The following is a 27,889-nucleotide window of genomic DNA, read 5'->3' on the forward strand; positions in this document are numbered from 1 at the left end:
GAGTGGAATTATTGCAATTAATCAACTGAATGTGTTAAGGAGGAGCAAACCAGATCCTTTGCTTTGGTATAGAAGGTAAACAAGTTGGAAAGTAAAAGGACCCAGGGAAATTAGGCAGGTATGAGAAGGAGTCTTCCTGGAACAGAAAAGGAAACGAATAGGACATCTGCAGCAAAGAGATGAAACAGAGATTATAGTGGATATTGCAGGATGAAAGGGGAGATGAGAGGAATGAAATGACATAACAATAAGCCAGGTCCTGGCAGTGACAGTTGTGCACTCAGTGGGGGACAGCGATGGTCTCTGTTTTGACGGATCAGGAGGGAGGATGCCGAGAAGCATAATAAACGTGAACTGTCTTAGGCCCATGGCTAGCTTTGGAGCTCTTGGGCACTGTAATGCTATGAATGAGATAAGAATTGATTAACCAGAGTTGGAAAGAGGAAAGGGGGTTTCTAGTAGGTACACATTCTAACGAGGTCAAGTGTGGATTAGAGGGAAGGCTATCACAGGCCAGAGAGCATTTCAGAGGCTCCCACCCCAAGCGCAGGCTGAGAGAGGGTCTCCCTGTGCCTGCAAACATCATGTTATTCTCATGGAGCTCCTGTGTGTGTGTGTGTGTGTGTGTGTGTGTGTCTGACCCTGCCAGCCTACCAACCACTCTGCAAGTTAAGGGGCTAAGGAACCAGCATTTTTCTTCTTTATTTAGGGACCTCACTCTAACCTACTATTGATGTCCTGTTTCTATTCAGTTTGACAAGGACCTACTGAATGTCAGGCACCATAAAGAAGATTGTCAATGCCCTGAACAAACCCCTAGATCTTCCCCAGAGGGTAACCACAGACAGGTCCCATACACCATATCTGCCTGAGGGTATTCTCGATCAGGGGGCATGTGTGGCCAGCTCAGGGCACAGGCTAGTGCAGGGGAGTCAACTCCTAGGAGCCATGCTTAACAAATGAAAGTTTCACGTTGATGGACAAATACTCCAGCTTCCTTGACCCTCAATGGGACAGGTCTGAAATGGGGTCTACAGAATTGATCACAACCTGCACATTCCCATACCCTTTATTGCTTTTAACTCTCTTCCTTATCTCATTCTGCATCTCTAACAGTGCTTTCTGGGATTAATTCTCAAATGAACTACTTTCACTCTAATCCTTAACTCAGGGGCTCTTTTTTTTTTTTTTTTTTTTTTTTTTTAGAAACACAGCTAAGACATCAGTCTGGCATGAATGATAATAGAAAGAACACCGCAGTTCTTGAGTGCTTACTGTAGCTAAAGACTTCATAGGTATGAGCCCCACTTAATCCTTGCCACAAACTGTCAAGGTAGGCATTATATTATCCTTATATTATAAGTGGGGGGACTAAGGTTGAGAGGGATGAAATAGCAGAGCACTAGGTAGGAGTTGGCAGAGCTGAGTGTTTAACGGAGGCCTGTCAAATTCCAAATCATACCCCTTTCTACTGCATCACACAACATTTCTGATCAGCGGTGCCATTGTGAGACTGGTGGTTATTCAGGGTGGATGAGAGGGGAGGACATTGCAAGCCAGGAAGTATTTCAGAGGCTTTCACAAACAGCCGTTCTAGAGGAACCTGAATTGGCCATGTCATGAAAGTGATCAGGGAAGAGTTGAATGCAAGACAGGGGAGTCAGGAGTGTCAGAACCTGGTAATATACAATGGGAAGGAAGAGAAGGAAACTGACAAGATGTCCCTAAAAAAGAAAGTTGGGGCAGAATTCCCAGGTGGGGAACTGTCTCCCTCCCGTGATCCTGAGGAATCTCTGGGCACTGCAGGGAAGAGATTTTGCAGATGAATGTGGGAGCTGCATTATTAGATAACTTAATGCTCTTTTGCTGGCTCTCCTAAGTGCACTGTTGGAGTCTCCGCCTAAAGTGCATCCTCAATGAAGCAAAAAAGAGATAGGTCATTCAGAACTTAGATTATACTCTTCAGGGATGGAAACTCTCCAGAGTTAGGGCTCCATTTGGACACTGACTCCAAGAGCCCCTTAAGTTCCCATCATTGATTGGGGATATGTGATGTCTATTGCAAAATGCCAATCCTTACAAATCTTGAATTCTCAGTCTTGGTAACAGCCAAGGTTGACTTAGAATCATAAGCTTCAAAGACCTGTCCAATGAGTGTGATAAGGATAATATTCCACAGGGAATATTCCAGGTCAGGTAGATGATTATTACCTCTAGATAGTACATCTATTTCAGAACATGACTGAAGCCAGCAGTAGAGAAATAAGGTTTCTGAGGAGAGGGCCTGACAAAACTTATGTAGGCAAGACATCAAAACTCCTGCCATGTATAGAAGGTGTGAGGAAAGGAATTCAATCTCAACAGTATAATTGAAGTGAAAGCCAAGACCCTAAATTTAGCAAGTAGTACAAATAGAGCATGACTTAGGTAAAGGATGACTCCTAAGTTAGATCACAGCCGCAACATAATTGTTACTGATCCTCCTAATAACCTACCAGCCTCAATAGATTCAGTTACTTGGACCCGGGGAAGAATAAAGGTTGTAAACTCCTACAATTGCCCACTCTCCATTCCACTTTAAGTAGTGAAATCTCAGCTAGGGCAACTTGGCATTAACTCTCAACCCCATAGGGTCCCTACCTCTATAAAACTTGTATGTAATAGTCCCACTCATTATTCCTAGTTTCACTTTCCATGATTTCAGTTACCTGTGGTCAATTGTGATCTGAAATAGAAAATGAAAAATCCCAGAAATGAACAATTCATAAGTTTAAAATTGCACGCTGTTCTGAGTAGTGTGATGAAATCTTGCAACATCCCACTCCGTCCTGCCTGGAACGTGATTCATCCATGCTATATACATTTCCTACCCTTTAGTCACCCAGTAGTTATCTCAGTCATCAAATTAACTGTCACAGTATCACAGTGCTTGTGTTCAAGTCACCCTTATTTTACTTAGTAATGGTCCCAAGCACAAGAGTCCTGATACTGGCAATTTGGATATGGCAAAGAGAAGCCATAAAGTGCTTCCTTTCAGTGAAAAACTGAGTACAGTATAGTAACATATCTTGAGAGAGACACTCCACATTTACATAACTTTTATTACAGTATATTATATAATTACTAGAGGCCCAGTGCATGAATTTCATGCATGGAGGAGGGGGGATCGTCCCTCAGCCCGGCCTGCACCCTCTCTCAATCTGAGACCCCTGGCTCCTAACTGCTCGTCTGCCTGCCTGCCTGATTGCCCCTAACCACTCTGCCTGCCTGCCCAATCGCCCGTAACCACTCGCCTGCCTGCCTGATCACCCCTAACCCCCTGCCTGGCTGTCTGATTGCCCCTAACTGCTCGCCTGCCTGCCTGATTGCTCCTAACTGCCTCTGCCTCGGCCCACGCCACCACGGCTTCATCCAAAAGGACGTCTGGAATGACATCCAGAAGGTCATTCAGCTGGCTGGTCTAATTAGCATATTATGCTTTTATTATTATAGATTCTGTTTTATTATTATTTTAGTGTGCCTAATTTATAAATTAAACTTTATTATATGTATGTATGTATGTATGTATAGAGAAAAAAACATGTTATATATAGGGTTCATTATTAACCATGGTTTCAGACATCCACTGGAGGTCTTGAAGTGAAAAAGTCTTACAAAAATAGTAGCTACCATTTATTGAGTACAACTTGTATGGAAGACTCTATACTAAGTAGTTCTTTTCTCTTTTTCAAGCCTCACAACAAAACTCTAAAATAGAAAATATTATTCCTATTTTACATTTCCAGGACCTGAGATCTGGATTGTGTAAATAATTTGCTTGGCATTACCAAGATAATAACCCACAGAGTGATATGTAAGCCACAGCCATTTAACCACATAGCCTTTTTCCCTCCTTACTTTGCTACTTTCTATTCATTATCATTCTGAAAATGCTATACATACATGAAAATTTCATTAAATATCTATACCTATAACACTTATCAAAAAAGAAATAAAGTCTATGCATCAGCTGTTTGGAGATAATATATTGTTTTAATATGTAAACAGCCCACTATCGATGAAGATAGAGAGTTCTTGAGAAAAAGTGCAGGCAAAACTTCTCCATCAAAATTCTGACCTAGGACTTTGTTGGAGAAAACCAATGTGATTTCATTGAAATAGACAATAAGGAATGTAAAAAGCATTTGGTGTGGGATTTAAGTGGACAGGAAACAGTGCATTCTGAATGTATGCTTAACTTCAAAGAAAAAATTGTCAATCAGAGTTCAATTCCAAAAACATAAAAGAAAGCCGAAATACCATCTCAACAAATCTACAGAAACTGACATGTCCTTTTGAGAACAATCATCACAGTACAAATACCAGAGGATATAAGAGCCTAGAATGTACATCTGAATGTCACAGGGACATTCATATTTTACAAAAGTCATCTCTAAAATCTGACTCCCAAATGACAGAGTGATACTTGGAAAAGTGAAGGTCAAACTTTATCTCATCATCTTATATATTTTCAAGACCCTGGAAGTTAAAAGTAGAGGTAGGCCACAAGAGCTTCAAGAAGGGGACTAGAGTTCTTTCCTTATCTACTTGTCCTGAAAGCTCAACTCAGGGATCTCTAGGTCAAAGGAAGATTGTCAGGAATGTATCTAAAGAGAAACTCTTGGCCAATAAAAATGTCTTTCTGGGCCACTGTTTGGGAACCATTGATACACAGAATAAGAACAAGACTAAAAGACATGTGATTTAGGTTCTGACCATGGCATCTACACTTCCCTCTCCATATGACATTGGTCAGATTAGCCACCTTCTTTGTATTTGGTTTTCCTACCTTTGAAATAACCTGATAATGTGAAAGCTGCCAAACTCACATAATCTCCATGAGGACCAATGACATAAGGGGTGTAAAAGTACATTATAAAATAATATGCTTCATATGTAAAATGATTTAGGAACTCTCTTTTCCCTTAATATTGAACCTTTGTTCTAATTTTTCAATTTTTAATTTTTTAAACTCATTTTAATTATAATTCTAGATTACCATTAAAAAATCCCAATATACATATAGTTCCTTAAGGTTGAGAGGGAACCTGGGAGAGAGGCGAGCATGGGTGGGGACTACTGCATTTTATTATTGTGCTTCAGTGTCTTTGATTCTTTTAATATTGCACATTTAATTCTAAGTTAACCACCTACAGACAGTTAAGTATCAATTCACACCACCCCAGTTCCCCTTCCCCCAAATACACTTATGTCATTATGTTTTCCTTTAATTGTTGACTGACCTTCCATTTAAACACTGCATTTCATCCTTTATTTTTTTTATTCATCAAATATTGATACTAGCTCTTAAGCAACTTTTAAGATAAATGGATTAGGAACCTTGGCCTTCCTTTCACTTTTTCTTTCCCACTCCAAAGTCCACTCATAAACTCTGTAGTTTGTGTTTACATTGTCAAGACTGATAGCATTTGCATTTTGTATCAACATTGTTCTAAGTATTAACTACTGCAGAAATAACATCCCTAAGGCTCAACTGTTTTAGTATATTGGGGATTCCTAGGCATCTGTGAACCTCAACAAGCATGCAATCAAAGGACAAAACAAAAGGGGGTTGGGATTTATGCTTGCCCTCCATGGAGCGTAAAATTTCTTGACCAACAAGGCTGGATTACAGATGCGATATTGAAGGGAAACCTAAATGCCAAAAACATTTTTTCCCCCGGAAGTTCAGGACAGGGATGTATGGAGCACTGTACATGAACAGTATAACTCTACAATTTTGTCTAGTCCTGGTTGCCTGCATGAACTCCAGACATAGGTGCAAAGTATGTATTGAATAAGTTTCCTGTTGCACAGTAATGACAGGTACATTACATTCATCAGTTAAACTTCCTGGAAGTTGGCTCTTCCCAATCACTACCTATTTAATCTTTCCCGTAGAACTGACACATCTAAAAACAGCCACCTCATCACTTAGTAAGTTATATGTTATCTAATCACTGGAGTGTACACCTGAAACTAATATAATATTGCATGTCAACTAATTGAAAAATTAAAAATGATTTTAAAAATAAAATGAAAATAAAAACAGTCACCCTGGACTCAGTGTCAAAACCCTCTAGGGCAATGGTTCTCAACCTGTGGGTCGCGACCCCTTTGGCAGTCGAACGACCCTTTCACAAGGGTCGCCTAAGACCATCCTGCATATCTGATATTTACATTATGAATCATAACAGTAGCAACATTACAGTTATGAAGTAGCAACAAAAATAATTTTATGGTTGGGTCACAACATGAGGAACTGTATTTAAAGGGCCAGGAGGTTGAGAACCACTGCACTAGGGTTCTCTTACCAGCCATAACTAAGGTTTTTCTAGATACAGTGCCAGTATAGAGCTGTTTCATTGGCATTTGCAAATTTGTTAAGGATTAAGGATTTCATCAGATGTAATCTTAGCAAATTTATACATGTAATTCTCAGCTGCTTCGTGATCAACAGCTTTTTCACCACAGATTATCAAATATTTTTACACCATGACATTTGCTAATTTTCTGCATCCAACTTTCTGAATATTCATACTCACCTTCAACATTTACTTCTTCATGGAATAGCCTGGCTGGTTTTAGGATTAGCAAGCAAGTCAGTGGCAAACATCCACTTTATTGTTCTCCAACCTAGGGAAGACAGATAGAGAGAGGTAGCCTTTCCTAATGGACTGCTTTTGTGTGCATATTATTTCAAAATATTTTAAATTATGTATAAGTCCACTATATATGTGTGTATATATATGTATATATATACACACACACACACATAAATACAAGATATACATATATATCTTGCCCTACCTTGTGTGGTCTATGTGTGTGTGTGTGTGTGTGTGTGTGTGTGTGTGTCTTGGCCCACCCTGTATGTGCTTATTTTTCCTTTTCAATTACAGTTTACTTTCAATATAATTTTGTATTGGTTTCAGATATATAGCGTAGTAGCTAGAGAAATCATATACTTTACCAAGTGCTCCCCCTGATATCTCTAATACCCACCAGGCACCATACATAGTTAGTACATATTTTTCACTATAATCCCTAGGCTGTACTTTGTATCCCTGTGACTATTGTAACTACCAATTTGTACTTCTTAGTCCCTTCACCCCTTTCATCTAGTTCTCCAATCCCCCTCTCCTCTAGCAACCACCAGCTATGTATTTTAAGGCTAAAAAACAAAAAAGGAACTGTACAGAAATATTATACTCTAGTTAGTAGATTTTTAACAGGAATATGAATTGACTTAAATATTATTGAAAAAATAAGTATTGACTTTGTATTCTAATACTAAACAGAAAAGGAACTATACACAAATATTGTGCTCTAGTTACTAGGTTCATTTTTCACAGGGGCATATTTGGCAATTTTGAAACTACTTATGTGTGCTTTGGGATTGAGCAAATAAGTTAATATACCATAGACAAAGAGAGCCAGGTTGGTTACTGCTGGAGAAAGGAGTTATAAACAAGGAAAGAGGGAGAACTCTCATGAATCCTGCGGAGTTCCACTGGAATTGGATGTATCAGTATAAACTCATGGTTTTTAAATACATATATACAAATTGGTATAGAAGTAGGTATAACTCTGCCCACTGAGAAGATTCTAAGCAATGGCATCCTAATAACCAATGAGAAGCTCTTGATTTCCAAATGTCATTCTCCAAGGCTTAGAGAAATGGTTGATTCAAGGGGCTGCAGCAGGGTAAGTACAAGATTAACTACTTTTGTCACTGGGATGGGGCTAAAGGACTTGCCAGGTTTTGTTCCCCATTATGTGCCCAGTCATTAGCACAGTACCTGCCTCTAGAAAAGACTCAATAAATATTGGTGGCTGAAATCACTGGATTTAAAGCCAGGCTCAACACAAGATTAGATCGATGCCCCTATGACTGCTATTGTGATTAAGTTTTCCTTCTTCTGAATCATGAGCAATATACAAGGACTAATTTGGCCTCTTCCTGGGACCCATATCTCTAGCTTGCAAATGTACCTTTGTCACTCTCCTCCTGTTCTCTAGAAAACAAGAGTCCTGACACTGAGGAGCACTGTGTTGTGAATCAGCAAGTTGACAGTCATTAACATGGAACTTGGGCATTTTCCCATTTCATTAAGTTTTGGACAATGTGTGTCATTTACGAGGCTATCAAAGTAAGGGGCAGGAGAGCTGCCAATGTGTTTCTGAAGTGATTTTTGACAATCTATTTCCGTCAGCTTCATGTGGTTCCGCACCTATTAACACATCCCTTTGAGATTTTATTTCATTCCAAACTCCATCCATTCAAAACCACGTGAGTCAATTCAACACTAAGACATGTCATCAAAATATTCTAATTTCGACTAATTTCATTTCAGTAGGACAATTTCAAACACTGAAATTTATGCCATTCTTGCAAGAACATACATGAACTGATTTTGCACCCATCAGATCCTTTGCTTTTTACTTCTCTTGTGAAGTATCTCTCAACATGTTCACTACCACATCTCTATAACTTCTACAATATCTTCTCCATTCCTAATCATTTGAGAGGGCCAACATGTTGCTATGAGAATCTTAATCACTTCTGCATTAGTAGCCAGGGTCTCAAATATTAAAACAGAGAAGCCAGAGTGGTCTCAGGGAACTTTATGGACCACTTGAAAGCAGATAAGAGTAGACATTGTGGCTCCTAAAGTCTAACTCAGTGCAGCTTACATGGTATTTTTCCCACATTAACATCTTCTTCCATTTCCTCCCACTTTAACCAAACCTTCTACCATTGCAACAATCTGTATTCCATGATGAAAAGCTTGACCCAATAATTAAAATTTTACATGCTCTTTGGCTCAGTGAGTGAAGGAATTCTTACCTTTTTTTTGTTTGTTTGCTAATCCTCACCTGAGGACATTTTTCCATTGGTTTTTAGAGAGAGTGGAAGGAATGGGGAGAGACAGAGAGAGAAACATCGATGTGGGAGAAACACATCGATTGAGCCTGCAACTGAGGCACATGTCCTTGACCGGAATCAAACCTGCAATCCTTCAATCTGCAGGCCAACGCTCTATCCACTGAGCCAAACCAGCTATGATGGAATTTCCACATTTTGATTCCTCTATGTAGAAGAAGAGGCCATACGCTTACATTTCCTGCCTTCCCAAAAGCAACGCTCAAACTAACCTAGGCTCCACAAGACAGGTGCATCTGGATGACAATGTGGTTTGTAGGAGAGGGAGGGAAGAAAGCATCAGACCAAATTCACCACAAGTGACATGCAGTGTTCCAAGGGGTCGGTGGAGGACATCCTGGAGATGTTGCCTCATGTCCAGCATCAAAACCAAAAAACTGTGGTTTCCATGGCTACCAAGGTCTCAAGGGGGACAGCCCGGGAGGGCCATTAGGATACTTTCTGTCTATATGGCTCCAATCATTATTTTCTGACCTTCCAGAGATTATTCTACAGTGCTTTGACAGACGTATGAAGAAAGGGTTTTAGGAAATGCAAGAGTGAAAGCAATGAGGTACCAGCCAGGAAGCTCCTGTATTGGTGTAATCCAGGCAAGAGATTAACCTGGGCTAAGGTGGTAGCAATAAAGCTCATTAATGAGCCTATGCTTGGACACTCGTAGTAATGCTGACTACTAAGAATATGGAAACAAAGGCCCATTCCATTCTTGGAAAGCCTAAATAGTTGGAAAATTCTTCTTTTAGTACTTTGACAAGGCCTATCAAGATTGTAGAAAACATCCACGTTCCTTGGTTAAGAAATCCTACTCTAAACAATTTATCTCAACCTTCTGGTCCTTTAAGTACAATTCCTCATGTTGTGACCCAACCATAAAATTATTTTCATTGCTACTTCATAGCTGTAATGTTGCTACTGTTATGAATCGTAATGTAAATATCTGATATGCAGGATGGTCTTAGGCAACCCCTGTGAAAGGGTCGTTCGACCGCCAAAGGGGTCGCGACCCACAGGTTGAGAACCACTGTCTTAAGGAAACATTTTAACCAAAAAAAGAAAAAAGTAAATGTGCGGAGCTATTTGTTGTGACATTAATTTTGAGCGTAAATAAAGCCTTAAATCTGGTCATAGAGAGATGATTTTTTAAAATATGGTCTGTAACTCAGTGGATTTGTATGCAGCCACTAAAAAATTAAAGTATGAAGAAACAGTTCATCATAGAAAATGTTTGTGTAGAATATAAAGCAAATAAAGATCACGGTAAAAGGTAGGTCAGCTTGTACCTGCTTTCTTAAAGTAGGTCAGAGTGTGAGCAAGGTTTGGAAAGGAACATGGGGAAGTAATTACTGTATGAAAAGGGTTGAGGGTGTTGTTGTTTTTTTAATTTTCCATGAATTTTACAGGCTCCTGGTTTCAATTTTGGCTTCTGAGAGATTTCATGTTCCCTCGAGAGTGGTGCCAGACCAAGGAAGTCAAATTGCTCTCTGGTAAGTAAAACATAAACTTCCCCAATAAATTCCACCATAACCCTAAATGAATCAGAGGAAATTGCTCTTCTTGGGCATCATAAGTCTTTCTGCAGAGCCCAAGGCCAAGGATGAGAAGGTACAAATATAAATCTGGAGACAAATCTTGAGGCCCACGTGTCATTTTAATGTATTGGAGCAAAGAATATACTCTTCCAGCACTTGTTTCTCTTCCCTTTTGTAATTCCTGCTTCTTAGTGGAGCAAAAAAACAACAAAAAAAAAGCAGCTCACTAGATAACCCCTCACATTCTTTACCGGTGCATGAATAGCTCTAACATGGCATAAGTAGAATCTCAAAGAGAAGTCAGTGAGGTCCGTTGAATGTCTTGCCCCATGAAAATCTAAGCGTGAGATTTCCTGGGAACAACCAGCACCCCTACTATAAAAAGGATAGAAAACAGACAGAAGCCTACAACCGGAGGTAAGAGCACACGACACAGGCTGTTTTCAAACAGAATTGGGATGTTCCTAAAATAAAATCAAGAAGGGACGTGGCGAGACTTATAGTTATCACAGCGGTTTTCCCAAACCCATTGCCTATTATACTGAAGTTCAGGATTCAGAAAATGTCTGGAATGAATGCCTGTGGTCTTGAATTTCAGGCAGAGGCGGTTGAGCACATAACAAAAGTAGTTGGCATACCCTGCGATGAAAATAACTGCTTTTTTTCTAACAATGGGAATTGGGATGCAGGAACTGATGAAGGGAGCATCCTGAATACCTTTGTCATTACAAAGGAGCAGGTGACAGGAAGCAGTTAGGAGGGGGCTCTTGGGTTGGGAGCCAGTCTGTAGGTAGTTTTCTGTTTGCCTGGCTTCGGTGTAAGCTAAAAGCATCCACTGTACATACAACCTAGTGTCATAGAACCAGGGCAAGCCCTGCTTTCCTGGAAAAATGCTATGGCCCCTCCTCACATGTAGAGGAGACTAGTCTACATGTGAGACTAGTCCAAGTTTTAAAAAACAACAACTTAATAACACAATTGTCTGACAAGCACATGCATGGTGGGAGTGTTAAGTTCATACATGCTTTCTGAAGAGCTGCTTGGAAATATTTATTTAATATAAAAATGTACACTCAGCAATTCCACTCTGAAATGTATCCTGCAGGTATTCTTGCACTTGAAAATATGATATCCATATACTGCAGAATTATTTGTAGTAGCAAAAGTTAGGCAGCAACCTAAATTTCCACCCATAGAGAATTTGTTAAATAAATTATGGTGTAGCTAATAGCAATGAAATAATATACAGCCAACAAACAAATGAGAAGGTACTCTATGTACAAATATGGAATAAATCTTCAAGATATATTGTTATGTAATAAAAGCAATATATAATGTATATACAGTAAGACAGTATGAATCCATCTATGTGTGTTTGTGTGTGTGAATATGCATTTGAAAACTCAGAGACTATCCCAGGAGGCATACACAAGAAACTAGCAACAGAATTTATCTCTGGAAAGGGGACGGGAAATGGGTGTCTGGGGAACAGAAATTGGAAAAAGGAGCTTTCTGTCCCATCCCACCCCCTGCCCCAATTCTGCTAAATTTTGCATTATTTGGTCCAAAAAATTGATGTCTTAAACTATTGCCTCAGTAAATTGGGACTAGACTAGGGACAGGGGAATTGGAGGTTTCATTTTTTTTTGTTTTTGTAAGCTTACTTCTATATCATTTGACTTAATGTGTTTTATTTTTATCTTGGTTTAAAAATTAACCATAAAAATAATTTTAAATACTCTGTTCTATTTAAAACACTCTATCCCACTATGCAGTTGTTTGTGCCAATTTTTAAGAGTAGAAAATATGTCACTGGAGCTATAATAGTGACAAAATATTCAGGATATTATGGGAACAAAAAGAGAGATCAATTAATTCTGCGGTCGGGTGGATGGTTACCAGGAGACGCAGGGATGGAAGGCTCAGGTTAAACGGGCCCATAAAGAATGTTAAATTCACCAGACAGATGCCTGCACAGAAGCTTTGTAGGCATGGGCAAAAGCATGGAGATGCACAGGACATGTCATTTGGGGGACCACAAGCGATCTGGTGGGTGTGAGGGTAGGAATGGCATGAAAGGAATGGCTACACATCAGCTGGAGAGGGGGAAAGGGAGTTGGAAGGAGTATCACCAAGGGCCTTGAATGCCGTACTAAGGAACATTGACCTTGTTTGATACATCAGTGGATCCCAAACCTGAGTAGTTATCAGAATTACCTGGGGAATCTTTGTAAAAATACCAATTCCATGCCCTTCCGGCATACCAATTAGATCTGACTTCCTGATGGATAGAGCTGGGAATCTGTAATTTAAAACTAAAATCCTCCTGCCTCAGCCATAGACATAGGGGAATCATTAGAATTCCACTTACGCGCACCATTCTGTGTGCAAGGAGAAAGAAATGGAGCCAAACGTCCCACTAGGAGGTGATTAAGAATTAATCATATGTACAGTCTCACTTCTTGTACCTGTTGGGCTGAAAATGAAGAGCTCTGTCCAGGTTCTTAAAATTCTGAACTCGTTCTCGCCTGGGCTGTGCCGAAGATGGGACAGGAATGGAATTGCGGAGAAAGTAAGAGAAGAGGAAGAGCTGCTGTTTAATCTGCTACCTTTTCCCCCTGCTCCTCCCTCTAAGCATCCTCATTATGTTCGTGCTGTGAATACCTGGTCAGGAAGAACATGAAAGATGCCAGGACAATCAAGCACATGTACTAAGGTTTTCCTTAGAAGCAAGGACTCTTTTCCTGTCTTTTGTTAAAACAGCAATAACCGTAACCCATAACCAGTCCATGTCCTGGGCAGCAAATTTTATGTGACCTTTGGGAAAACATATTCAGTCGCTGTCATCAGGTCCCAGGCTGATGTTAAGGACACAAATGATGCTTGCCAGAAACTGGTGCTCATGGATTCCTCCAGAATCCTCCTCCCACTAGAAGTTTTGCTTCGTTGATTTAACACATACCTGTTGAGCACAGAGATAGGAAGATGCATTAGACACGGGTCCTGCCCTCAAGGATGTCACCCTTCCCTATTGATGAATAGATCTATGATTTCTTCATCCTGCCCAGTATTATGTCAGAAGAGTCACCACAAAGTGATAACAACCCAAAAGGCAGGTCTTCAGTAGAACAATCCTGGCTAATTTCATTAAACAGAGAATATTACATTTGAAAAGAACCTTCAGTATCATTTTGTCCAAACACCTCAATCTATAGATGACACAACAAAGATGCAGAACAATAAATACATGATTTGTTCAAATTTACACGGGAGGCAGAGGGCAAAAGTCAAGCTGAATTCAGAAGCCCTGACTTAACACTCTGACTCTTGTAGGCTGGGTAAGTGCAATTTCAATCCCAATGCCTTAACTAACCTGCCTGAATAGAATATGAGTGGGGCTAGGCATTAGATTCACTTTATCTCTTGAGGGAGGTGAGGCAATCTGAGAACTTTAAAGTTACTGGGATGGGATATACTGACACACAGGAGAGAGATTATGACTTCACATGCCTGATTTCTACAACAGTTGAGTGTCAATGATGAATGATAAATAATACAGGTAAAGTCCCAGACTTTTTACTTGAATATTGCCAATTATCAATAGTGAATGTGGTTAACTGTGCTTATTCTCTTCTGTGCCAGCTCCAAACCTATAGTCTACCCATATTCCTTTATCCCATTCTCTCTCCACTACATTGTACTGAGACCTTAGAATCATTCCCCCACGCAACTCTAGACAATGACTGTCAATCCATCTAAGATGACATGTGAGTGCAAGGATTTTGCTCATTTGCCTTCCTACATCAAAACCTAAAATAGAATGGCTTAAAGGATAGAATAGAAAGGAAAAGCAAGAGGTGTTCTACTGGGTAACACAAAAATGACTGGAGGTAAGACTACCCAGAACCAATTCAATATGATTCACTAAATGTTTACTGGGTGACAGCACTACATGGAATAAGGGGTATATTGACATGATTCAACACAGTACCCATCTTCAAATGTTGCCACACCAGAGTAGGAAAGATTTCTATAAACAGAAAATGTTTAAACAATATAGTAGTTGTTGTAACTGAATAAGCTCCATGCCTTTGGATAGGGATCATGACTATATTTTTCACTGTTGTTTACACAGCACCCAACATCATACCTGGCATCGACTAAGAACTCAGTGATATCTATAAAATGGTTGAGGCAGAGATCAGAATACTTATTTTTCTGAAATAAATGGGCAAAATCCTTAAGGAAAAAAAATCAGCTTTCCCTGAATCTTGCAAAATCAATAAAAGTTTTCCAGATGAAGAGGCATGCATAAAAAGAACTCTTATTGATAACTTTCCTCCAATATTACGATGAAAAACAAAATCAGCCATTTGTCCTTCCTTTGTTCATAGATAAGATACCGATCATCCATGTCCCAAATGATTTAGGAGTGCTGAAGGCATATATACTGGTAATAAAGTGAAAGGTATAACTATGTTTTCATCAAAGCTGTTGTAATCCATCTTTATTTGTGGTAGATACCCTAGAAACGCCCCCAGATCAACAGTGCTCCAAGATTTCACCTGGGTACGTGCTCTCAGAGTGATCTTTTATCCGGCTTCTTTGTGGAGTACTAATTAAAATCAATTAAGGTGACATGTCCTTCACTGGCTGGGTTTTCCCAGTGCATAACGACGAGACAGAAGAAAAGACTTGAAGAGTAATAACGTGCTACTTGTTTTTACTCCAGAAATCGCAGATGTCTGTTTCTAATGGATGAACAACTGAAATTTCAAAGCACTTATTTCAAGCATCACTAAGTGCCTTCCATCAATCTGCGGCGTTGGAGACCTGATTAGCATGATCTCTTCTATAGTTGTGCTTGAGAGAATTCTTTCCTGGTGGTTTCCATGAAGAATGTCTTCACTCTTCCTTATCTTGGAACGTTGATAAGCCTTTGATAGCCCTGCCCCCATCTTTTGCACTAAATGACAGACTCTTTTGTGTGGTGTATTAAGTTTGTGTGCTAACTTGTGTGTCTACAGCGAGACTGTAGGTCCAAGGCAAAGATATCAGGCCTCCTGTTTCCTTTATGTCACACATGAAAGGAAGGAAAGAGGACAAAGGGAATAAAGGAGGGGAGAAAGGAAGGGAGGAAAACAAGGAGAAAGAGTAAGAAGGAAAGAGGAATGAGGCATGCACTGTTGTAGGTGGCAGGAAGGGCTCCATGTGTCTGACTGGTGGAAGGGGTGGGGGGGCAGGGGGCAGACCAAACCTGGGTTCAGCAACCTCAGTACTTGGGTTCTGGCTAGGGAAGAATTCAGAGCAAGATGCAAACTGTGAGAGAACATTTATTGGGTAGATTACAGAGGTAGAAGCAGTAATTCCTAGGAGAAATGGGCTTAGGAAACAAGGAGGTAAAGGCAGGGCCCTTGGAGCTTGGGGGTGGGGAAGCTAATGGTAATGTGCCTGAGGGTGGGAGAGGGGGTAAGGAAAGGGGAAGGAATGCGGGTGCTCCCTGGAGGGAGAGGGGAGAGCACACTGGGTCCTCCATCCTAAGGATTTTAAGGGCAGAGATTTCAGGGGAGGTTCCCGGGAAAGATCAGCAGTTTTTCAGGTGCGTCCCTTCAGGGTCTGGGTCTCCACTGATTGATCGGCAGGCAAGGGGTCCACGAAGCTGGTCCTAGCGTCAGCCCTCGCTGGTTGGTTGCTTATCTGGACCTGGAGCTGAGCTACAACTGAGGCCTAAATGTTATCTCGGGAGGAAAGATCGGGCGGGGGGGGTGTCCGAGCATCTTGTGGGCTTCTTCGGAAGGAAGCTGCCCCGTGAAGGCCCCTTCTCAGGGGACAGCAATGGGCCGCCACGTTTATCACATCAGACTCTGACTCTCCCCCATCCCTGCGGCCCAGGGACTGAGAGGGGTTTCAGCATCTGAGGCAGGGCTATGTCCTGTGTGAAAAGATTAAGCCATTCAGATTATTTTCATTATTTGCCCTCGAAAATAACTGAGAGAGTTAGTTAAGTGTGAGATATAAAAAATAAAATTAAAAAATGAAGAAATTCCCTGTCAAGCCACAGAGTACAATGTATTCACAATACATGTCATCCAAAAGGACTTACATATGGAATACACACACACACACACACACACACACACACAGGCTGGGACAAAAGTAGTTTATAGTTGTTTGTATGGAAAATAATACAATAATTCATACATAATAATACAAGAATAAACCCTGTGTTCACAACTGTAACCTACTTTTGCCCTGCCCTGTATAGGAGAAAAAAATCAGACAACATGATAGTCAAAAGATTTGCATAGCTACTTCCCAGAAGAATATATTCTACATAGAGTGACCATAGACTGTATTGTCCAAACTGGGACTACTTTTGAGGGTGAAAGGGGGCCCTACTCAGAATTATCCCAGAACAACCGGAGTGAGCCAGGCTGACCTGACCTGAGACCTACCTTAGTATGGTAATGGCTTTTGTCATAAAAGCAAAAATCCTCTTCGGATTTCTTTTGATTAGCGAAAACCAGTACAAATGTAGGTCTTTTGTAAAAGCCAGTGGCATAAGTTTCAGAAAGTGGGGGACACCTGCATTGACCTTCTGATGATGTTTCAGAAGGAGGATCAAAACTGGCAGGAATTTCTTTTTCCTTCTTCACAATATCATGCGTGGAAAATGTGTTCTCACTCCAGATCTTAGCCACCTCAGCCTATTGTTCTTTCTTTATAAGTCAAGATCTTTCATCTTTTCATGTTAAAGGAAGCACTTTGTGGCTTCTCTGGGGCATACCTGAGTCGCCAGCCTCACTATTCTTGCACTTTGGGTCCATCATTAAGTAAAATAGGGGTGACTTGAACACAAGCACCGTGACACAGTGACAGCTGATCTGATAACAACGACAGCTACTGAGCGACTAAGCGGCAGTGAGCGTCTCAGTGTGGCAAAGGGATGATTCCCATTCCAGGCAGGACGGAGTGGGACTCACAAGATTTCATCATGTTACTCAGAGCAGTGTTCAATTTCAAACTTATAGATGGTTTATTTCTGGAATTTTCATTTAATATTTTTGGATCTTGCTTAATGATGGAAAGCAAAACCACGGAGAAGGAGGACTATTATAGTCAGTTATTTCATAGGAAGGACTATCAGGCTGAGCCCTGCAGAATGTCCTCCAGTTTACTGAGAGACAATAAAGGACATTCCAGGTGAAGAGAGCACATGGGGAAAATTGGGGGCATGTAAGTGAGTGCAGAATTTGTTCACTCTTCTCTTTCGCAACCCAATCAATTGAAAGTGGGAAAAATGTGGGTGACCCACAGACCACGAAGTAAATACCTTACTGGTCTCCAGAATCAGCTGATCAATTCTCTCCACACGAAGTGAAAAGGGATGGAGAATTATCCAGATGCTGCATGCCACGAGATAAACAAAAGTAGCTGAGGATTAAGTATCCCAGTTTACTGATCTTCCGAGATGGACTTCGGATTGAGTTTCATAGCGCCCTAGGGTATGTCCCTCTGGATTGAGTTTCATAGCGCCCTAGGGTACGTCCCAGAGGGACCGCCACAGAAGCCACCCGGAGTGAGAGCAAGGAGGAAAACAATGTCCCAGGGTCTCCAACCCTGATGTAACCAGAACTGCTCCTCTTTTACCTGTTTTCTGAATTAGCGTTTTCTGTTTAAGATTTTACTCAGAAAGTCATTTTCCACGTGACAGGGCAGTTATTCTACTTTTTAAAAAATAAAGTGTTTAAACGACTGATCTATAAAGTGCAAATTCACAGAATAATCATACAGCCATTTATTGCACTCTGTGGAGACACAATTTAATCACTGTTAAGTAAAAAGAAAAATCGATTGATTTTTATTCCTTTGAAATTATATTCTACCTGACATTCTCTCTAGTCTATAGTGAAGTAACACCCACTTCTGATTTTTAAGAGAAGGAAGACGTCTACCACATGGTCTCAGAGATGAAGGAGCTTGTCAAGGCGCTAATCTTGCTTACCTCTCCGCACTCTCACACCCTATACTGAGGGGCGGAGGGGTTGTATCCTTTGCTCTGGGAACCATGAGCCCCTTCAAACCTGTCTCTGGGTTGCCATGCTGTTTTGGTGCCTGGGTGTGAGGGAAAAAAACATGATCTCATACTCCGCTCTCAGATTTCCCCATTTAGTCTCAGTTCGTGACTTTATTTGCATGTATTTACATTCTTTATTTCATTTATAAAATAAGTTGACAGATTTTATAGGCCCACTTAATGTGCTAGCATGCAGGATGCCCAGCCATTTCTAGGTAGTTTATATATTCAAGTGATTCATTTCCTCTGTTCTGTCCTTCAACTCTCCTTGGGTCACAATTCTTCTTCCAGCAAATGGAATTTTATAGTTTTTAGCAAAGCAATTTCATAAGTTCCTGAAGCAATAGATGTATGTGTGTATATGTAATTAAAATTGAATAGATACATATATATGTGTTTGTATACAAATATGATTTTACACATTACATATTCTATATTAGATATATGTATAATTTGACTATATCACCTGTAAATAAAAGACAGCAATCGTCAAGTCCCGCCCGCCCCCTGCCCCTTACTTACTAGTTGTAAGACCTTAGATTCCTGGACTGTAAAGTAGGAGTAAGTGTTATATAAATCATATTGACAGTTTGTATAAAGATGCATCATATTTGTATGATAGGATAGCATGCTATAATTGATCTTCATTTCCTGCCATTGTTCTTCCATGGCTTTGAGCATGAACTGAGAAAACTAATTTTAATTAACTGTCGTTGGAACTGTTATATCCAGGTGAGCACTGTTTTTCCACGTGACTACCCTGGGAACCAGAAATTTATTTCAGTTGTCTTTGTTTGTGCAACAAAAAGTTTTTGGCTACCACTATCTGGTATAGAATGAGTGAAAAATAGGGTATGGTGTATTCCTGAAGTACCTGGAGAGGAATGTAGTATAGGACAAAGGCATCAGTTCTCCAGCCATAATTGCCAGAGTCTGAATCCTGGTTTAGCCATTTGCTAGCTGTGTGGACTTGGGCAAGTTATTTCACCTCTCTGAAATAACTCTCTGAAATAACTCTCTGAAATAACTCTCACCTCTTTTGCTGTCAAATTAAGGTAATAATAGAAACTATTATTGTGAGAGTTTATGAGTTTAAACCACTGGGCCTGGCACATAATACACATTACACAAATGATAGCTCTTAGTATTATCCCCTTGAGAAGGTGATATTGAGACATGTGCTAAACATGAGGGATGGATAAATAAGTGGCCTGTATTCCACTCCAGACACTATTCCGTCCTTACACTCAGTTATTACCAGTGGGCAAGCTAACCATCTGTTTTTCTCTCTCTGCTCATTTCAGCTCATCCACGGCAGTGGCCATGAACATGACCCCACAAAAAAGCAGTCAACATAAAGGTACTTTTTAAGTGATAATTTAAGTGTATGAAAACAGCTAGTTTTCAAACATCGCTGATAGGCATATAAACTGATGGAGGAAGTGCTCTTCTCTGAACTTATCCCATAAAATAGTCATAAATATAAACCGGAATTTACATGAAGGACACTCACCTTCTCTAAGGGGAATAGGACTTGGGTCCTGCTGAAGCTTGGGGGCTACCATTTATTGAATATGTGCCAAAAAGGTAAGGATGCTCAGTGTACATTTTACCATTGATATATCACAAAAGCTCGGCAAGGAAGGTTTAATATCTGCGTTTTAAAGATAAGTAAACCAGAAAACACAGTGGTTGACTTATTTTCCCATAGTTGTCCCCTGGTAAGTGAAAGAGCATGAACTTGAATCCAGGTCTGCGTGATACCAAAGCTGTGCTCATTCTAATGTGCCAATTACTGTTATCAGCATCCCAACCCCATGGCTCCATGAGCCAATGATTCTGGGACTATCCCTCTACTATCCACAGATGTTCCTATCACCCAATCATCTAGAAGTCAACCCTTTAAAAGACCCTCAGACAAGGGCAAGTAGGTTATTGAAGATCATCTGCCTATTTTCTCAGCTCCACTCTTTCCCTTGGAACCACTTTTTGGGCTCCTCTGCCCACTGGATTCTGAGTAGTTCTGTCTGGTGGAAAACATTGGCAAGAAATCTGGAAGTTAGAAAAAGGGAGAGATCAGAATATTTCTGTTCCTCCCCACTTTGAGAGGTAACTCCAGTGCCTCTGTAGTCCATCATTCTCCAGGCAAACCCCTGCCCTTGACACCAGTGCCTGCTACCTGGTCCCTCCTCCAGAATTCCAGCTTCTGCCAATGGAGCACTGGCTCTTGGGTCCTGGCTATACTCTGTCCTCCCTTAGTCTGAGCCCTTGGACTGATGGTGATTTCCTACAATTAGGAATCTCCAACTTGTCTCACCTTCCTGCTTCCCATTCCCCACCAACCTCTTTGACCAGACCCTGCAATTGACTACCTGGTATGGTCCTATTTTCCTGCCTGACTGACAACAGATACAGAATGATGGAATGATAGTTATGACGTAGGTAGTTTTCTGGGGGCTCTGACACAGATTTTCCCAGAAATTAAAGAATTGATGACAAAGAAGGAAGAGCACTGGGCTTGGTAGAAATCTAGAGACTGGTTTCAAGTTCCTGCTGGGACTTTGAGCACATCATTTGTCCCCTCTGGGTCTCAGTTTCCTCATCCAGAAAATGGACACATGGACACTTTCAAGTCCTATGAGATTAAATTTCCTGTCCTGGGTCTGTAGTTTTCAAAGGCATCACTGAACCCTTGCAAGCAGTGCCTGCACTGCCCTCATTAACCTCTGAGACCTTCAGCATAACAGATTGGGGGGGCCCTCCACTCCTGGTCTCCATGGTTCAAGTGGTCTTTCTCCTGCCATTTCCTTCCTACCCAAAGCCCAGGCCCTGTGCCCTGCAATATAACTCATGTAATATAACTCACTAGCTCATTGTGAACAGTGGGGACCAGTGATTTTGCCCTGAAGATTTTCACTCAGAATTCTACTAACTTGGTTATGGTAATTAGCAGGAATGTACCTTGCTGTTGTTCACGTGGGAGCAGACTGACTGGAATATCATAGGCAGCTGCTCCTGCCGAAGGACGCAAGCCCAGCAGACATTGTTATTAGCATGCGGAATAGCCAGCTGTTCTAAAGCCATAAAGCCCCACTTCAGTGTCTTAGAAACCTCCTATGAGCCTCTGGCCTGACCCACTAGCTAGAAAGAGGCCCAAGGCAGGGAACTGCCCTTGAGAAAGACCCAGGAGAACAGAGCCTCAATTTATTTTTTAAGCCATATTCTCCTTCAGAAACCTCTCTTTTCCTTTCTAATCCAACACTGCAAATTAAATTTGAAGTGGATAAAGCCAATGCAAATATATTACGTGGCTATTGTGGAGTTTTTCATAAAACAAATCAAAGCAATGACGTGCTTTTTCACAGCTGGTGATCCCCGTCTCGCAGGGGGTATGCTACATTTCCCCAGGGGAACTTCATCACCCCACCCACGCATGGTTGGAAACCACTGATCTGGAAGGAAAGGACTATATCTTTCAGCATAAAAGAGATGTGCCCGCGCCCCCCTTGAGCTTTCTCAATTTAGATGCACAAAGGAACCATGAGGCAGTGGAGACAACTCAGGCTCAGGTGGTGGGCACACCTGGGTCCAAGTTGCAATCTGAAGAAATAGCAAACCCCCACCGAATGGGTTTGTTGTGAGGATTGAATGAGACGAGTGAACTGATACACGAGGTCAATAATACGTAGAGGCTTTTTCTACCTGAAGGGGCTGTGTCAAGTATTTTACAAGCTCACCTACTGCTCACAGTGACCCCACATGAGAGGTACGCTACCCCAGTTTACAGAAGGGAAAACTGAGGCTCAAGAAATTAAGTCTCTTGCCCAGAGTTCTCAAGTCATTAAATGACCAAGAAGGGAATTAGACCCAGATCTGTCACACCCATGAACAGTGTTTTGGACCATGTGTTACATGCATGTTAGCATCCTTCCCTCTGTCGGCAAAACTGCTTATGCTGACACCCACCATGATGCCATTATTTCTATAAGAGCAGTTACATTAGTGTCACAGGCAGCCATAACAAAATACCATGGACGGGGTGCCTTCAACAACAGAAGTTTCTTTTCTCATGTTCTGGAGGCTAGAAGTCTGAGATGAAGGTGCCAGCCAGTTTTGTTTCTGGGGAGAGCTGTCTTCCTGACTTACAGACAGACACCTTTTGCTGTGTCTTCGTGGGAAGAGAGAGCGAGCAGTGGTGCTTTTTCCTATAAAGACACTAATCCTATCAGATCATTTAACCTTAATTACTTCCTTTGAGTCCCCAGCCACACTGGGGGTTAGGGCTTCCACTTATGAATTTGCAGGAGAGGCACACGCATTCAGTCCATGAAGGCAAGAATATTGGATTAGTTCACCATTCTATCCCCTATGCTTAGTACTGTCTGACACAGAGTTGATTGACACTCAGAAAATATTGACGAAATAAGTGAATGAGTTAATAAATGAATGAACACAAAATAAACTTGAATTAATATAAGACACTGATTCTAAACCTTTTCACCAGCAGGAATTCATTTTATTAATTTCTTCCCATGGGCCTTGCGCTTTGATAAATTTCGTCTTCCAAGCTGAGACTAGTAACAAATTGGTTTTCCCCATGTTTAATTAATCAAAGACAGATAAATTGCTACCAGTACTTCTAATCAGCATGAAATATGTAAGCACTGTAACTTAGCTTGAGGTGTTTAATTCCAGGCTAACACAGATACAATAACCTGTTGGCTTAGGTGTCCTTACTGCAAGCAAATGAACAATGAATTACTCCTAAGACTTCAAATTCAAAACTAACATGAATCTGTAGGTATCTGGGGAGCCCATTTGGGGAAACACTCCCCTAGTGTGAGCCATATTATACAACAGAGTGGCATCTTACCGAAGATTTGGGTTCCAATGTAAGCAATTAAGAAAACACATGCATTTGGTCAAAATTATCTTTGAAAATGCATTAAATAACCCAGATTCAAGGTTTTGTATATGCAGTCTTCTGTAAAAATAAGTGTCTATAAGTTTGCAGGGTGTATTAATATGCAGCACATGACCAAGTATATTTGTGCTTACCGCAATTGACTATTGTGTTATATAATTATGTATAATTGAATATTCAGGATGCATGTATGATTGAATTGAAAGTTAGAAGTGCATGGGACATGACTCCATCATAATATTTTTCATATATACACAATGCACATAAATATTTAGATTATAAAGAATAATTAAACAAACACCAATGTACTTTCAGCCAGGTTGAAGCAATAGAACGTTGCCAAGAATTTTTTATTTCTATATTGCCCTCCCTACTAGCATTCCTCCATCTACCCTACCCTAGCTTAACACTGTCCTGCATTTTGCTTTGTTTTCCAGCTTCACCACATGCTTGCATTACCAAACAATACATTGCTTAGTTTTGCTTGTATTTGAGCTTTATGTAAATGGTATCATATGGTATGTGTTCATGTGATTTACATTATATAAATATGTTTTCCCCTAACATTATGCTTCTGTGTCTGTGCACGTGGCTGTAGTTCATTCATTTTATTGCTCTATAGGAAGTAATTTTTCAACTTATGGTGTTCCTTTTCCTGAGTGTAGTTATTTTTATCTAATTTACTCATGAAATGCATCAACATGAAAAACACACACACAGTAATTACTGCAACCAACAACCCCTCATCTAGTGTCATTAATAAAATAAAAGTTTTATGTTCTATTCACATCAAAGTCGAAAGCAAGTGGGCAACCCTACTGACTGCTCTCCTCCAAGAAGTAACTCAGGGATCCAGGCTCCTTCCATATGTGACACCAAGATCTTTAATACTGGACTTCTGGTAGCCATGGGGGAAAAGATAGAACCAGAAAGGTCTCTCGGGGTGCAAGGGTGGCTGAGAAATGCCTCCTGTGTGCCCAGAAAAGGACCTGAAGTTGCTGAACAGTGCCATGGTCTTTAAATGCTGTAAGAGGATTAGAGATCGGCTTGAACAGACTTTAAAAGCTATCTAATCTAACTTTCCTTATTTTATCATTGAGTTAGTATTTTCTAGCACCCACTACATGCCAGGCAATGGTCAAGTGACCTCTGTAGCATCTTGGACAAGGAAGTGCCCATTCTCTGCTTGAACACGTCCCAAGTCAGGGAGCTCACTGGCCCCAAGGAAGGAACTCTCACATTTGCACATCAGATAGACTGATTGCTATTCATGATGCACATATCCAGCAGGTCCAAGGAATGACATGTGCCAGGGTGTGTCTGTGCTCATGCCTAACTACAGAGGACCCAGGATGACCCACAGGACAGATTTGTGGAAGGGATCACCAATGCTGAAGTCATCTATGATGATGACAGTTATTCTATATTATGAACATGACACCCCACTGTGACTTTTCCTTTTTGTTCATGTTCCAACTAATTGTCATATAGCGTTTTCCAAAGTTTGGATATATTAGATGTCTCCAAATCCCAAAATAGTTGAGCCAGCTGGGTTTTGCCTTAACACAACTGTTCCCCAGTTTTTTTCTGTACCCTGCCTCACAGACACACACACACAGACATGTGCACATGCATACTGAGACCAATATATTATTTCAGCTCTTTACTTTTTAAGATTTCATAGCATTTCTGGTACCTAGCAACCTAGCACAAACACATCATTTCTCTAACACGGATATTCCCAAGAGGTACACTTGATAATGTCAACAACTCTGTAAAAAACAGGGATTTTCATAGGAACACAGGCTCAGACGTTAAGGCAGGGCTCGGGTTTTCAAAAGAAGCACCAGCACAAATAAATCTCACTCCCAAAAAGTAATGCTGCAACTTTTCTCCACTCAAACGTACTTTGAACTCAGTGAATTTTTATCCCTGTGACTTATCTCTTCTGTTGCCCTTGGGTTTGGTTAGTTGGACTATGAAATCAAATGACCATTTTGCTTCTGTATGTATATGTCTGCATCTCATGGAAACATTTTAGGGTAAACAGCTTAAATTCAGATGTACTAGTTCTGTTTAGGTTAGAGGTTGGCAAACTTTTTCTGTAAAGGGCTAGATAGTAAATATTTTAGGTTTTGTGGGCCGTTATGTTGCAAGCACTCAACTGTGCTGTGATAGCGTGAAATCAGCCATCTCATCTGAAGCTTGACTGGGAAGGATCTATTTCCAAGGGCATGTAGGCTGTTGGCCTAATTTAGTTCCTTGCAGTTGTAGGACTGAGAACATCAGTTACTTGCTGATTGTTGTCTGGGGACCACCCTCAGCTCCTAGAGGCTACTCATAGCTTCTCTCCACCTGGGTTTCCCATCATGGTGCTTGCTTCTTCAACGCCAGCAAAGGACCAGAGGCTCCAGCGAGGTGGACCGTCCAGTCTTATGTAATTAATCACATCCATGTCGTCATGACTATCCCATCCCAGCCCCATGTGGTTGGTTAGAAGCAAGTCACAAGTCCTATCCACACTCAAGGGGAGGAGAATACACAAAGGTAACCCCAGAGATACAGCTCTTGGAAACCTCTGAGGAGTCTGGCCAGCACCCAGGGGACAGTGGCAGATCACCATGGGGAAAAGGTAGTGATGATATGTGGTTGTGGCAAACAGTAGGAGATTTTAAAATGTCAGCCTGTAGTTTGCCGTAAGTTATCTACTTCTGTCATTGACTGGATAAATTGGTGAGTGACGTGACAGATTCAAGCCAGAGGCTTGGAAGTCTTAAAGTTGTACACTTACTATTTGTGTACTTTAGATACGTTCTAATGCAATAAAATTGTTCTGGGGTTTTTCCCTTTAAGTGGGCATCATTTCTTTTTTTCCCCATGACTAGTATGCTGGTTGTGTAACCAATTTTTAACACTATTAGAGGCCTGATTATTTTCCTTGTTGTTTTAAATAATAAAAGAAATGCTAATTTAATTCCTACTCAACCAAATGAAACAAAAATCCCAATTTTAACATATCTTTGCCCCCTGAAGAAACTGAAAAAGTCAAGCATTCATTTTAATGCTTGATCTCTGCAATAAGCTGACAAACAAATGACATATTTTGATTGAATTTATCAAATGTTATTATTTTTTTGCTACCAGCTATGTGGGGGTAATTATAGTGCTCTAATTCAGTAAACACTTTCTGATGTAAACAACTGTGGAAATTGCATTTTTGAATGCTCCAACTGTGCTCACAACATAATCAGAAGCAGTAATTTATTATTCAGACTAATAATTAGAAGTAATTAACTACTAGAAGCAATTAGAAATAGTAATTTCTTTCTTAACATATTGTAATGAGCTGCTTTTTGAATGCATGTTTGAATATTTAGCAACCAGTAATTACTTTTAGAGGAAAGAAAGAAATGAGGCTGTTTAGTTAACAATCCTGGGTGCCTGGCACATGGGTATGTCTGGCAATTAATGTGGAGGTTTGACAAGTCACTGTGCAGAATCCTTCTGGAAATGAGAGTTCTATGACACACTTGGAATGACACTATCTCAGGATTCCATATTTATTCCAGCATCGAGTGCATATACACTGGGTGTCTGCTAGGTATTATGTCATCTGTGCTAGGCACTGGTGACATAAAAGTGAATGCTATAGTTACAGTCGCTCCTCAAAGGTAGTCACACTCTAGAGAAATTTTCATGTTTTATTTTTAAAAATGCAGATTTCCTTGGCCCTCCCCAGACCCATTGTCTCAAAATTTTCTGGAGGTGGGACCCAGTAATTTGCATTTGTAAAAGATATCCAGTGATCCTTTTGTCTATAAAGTTAGAAAACTACTGAACTAGAACATTGCAAAACTGTTTATTCACCTGGTAACAGAAAATGAAAAAAGCAGCTGAGTGCTGGACAAACTAACTTTTCTTAATATAATGATTTTCACAGTAAATGTATGACTTTGAACCCTTGGAGAAGATCTAATCAATAGAGACAAGTGTTGGGTGAGGACTGAATTTGGCTATGGGAACATTAAGTTTCTACTGTGGAGATCACTTGGGAAAATCATTGAAATTCTGAGCCTCAGTTTCTTCCTCTAAAAATGATGAAACTAATTCCTCCCTTGCAAGGTTGTCTTAAGCATTAAATAGAATTCAGGGTGGAACTTTGAAGAAGGTACAACTCTATGCATAGAAAAGATATGTGCCTTTGGTTTGATGTGTGTTTTTGTGAGTTCTCATCCGTGCTTCACCTCTAGCACAGGATGCCAGCTATTTGTAAACATCAAAATCAAGTCCAGGACCATGAGGTCTTCACAAGTTTGAGTTCTCAATGCCCTCAGAGGCTGGTTACCTATTTAATTTTGTTGCCCCCCCTTCTC

At 40.6% G+C, this 27,889-nt stretch overlaps 1 long non-coding RNA gene across 2 annotated transcripts in view; it reads left to right on the plus strand.

Annotated features, from left to right (window-relative positions):
* Positions 1–27,889, plus strand: part of LOC132219894 (uncharacterized) — a 65,639-nt gene that overhangs the window by 31,150 nt on the left and 6,600 nt on the right. The window contains exons 2-4 of one of the 2 annotated variants that reach the window (XR_009449628.1): positions 8,062–8,192; positions 10,387–10,470; positions 19,897–19,952. This is a non-coding gene — a long non-coding RNA (uncharacterized LOC132219894). The remainder of the gene's footprint in view (positions 1–8,061; positions 8,193–10,386; positions 10,471–19,896; positions 19,953–27,889) is intronic. The other variant, XR_009449629.1, reaches the window with a different exon arrangement.

This window comes from Myotis daubentonii, chromosome 17, assembly GCF_963259705.1.
Source record: "Myotis daubentonii chromosome 17, mMyoDau2.1, whole genome shotgun sequence".
NCBI classification, from domain to species: Eukaryota; Metazoa; Chordata; class Mammalia; order Chiroptera; family Vespertilionidae; genus Myotis; species Myotis daubentonii.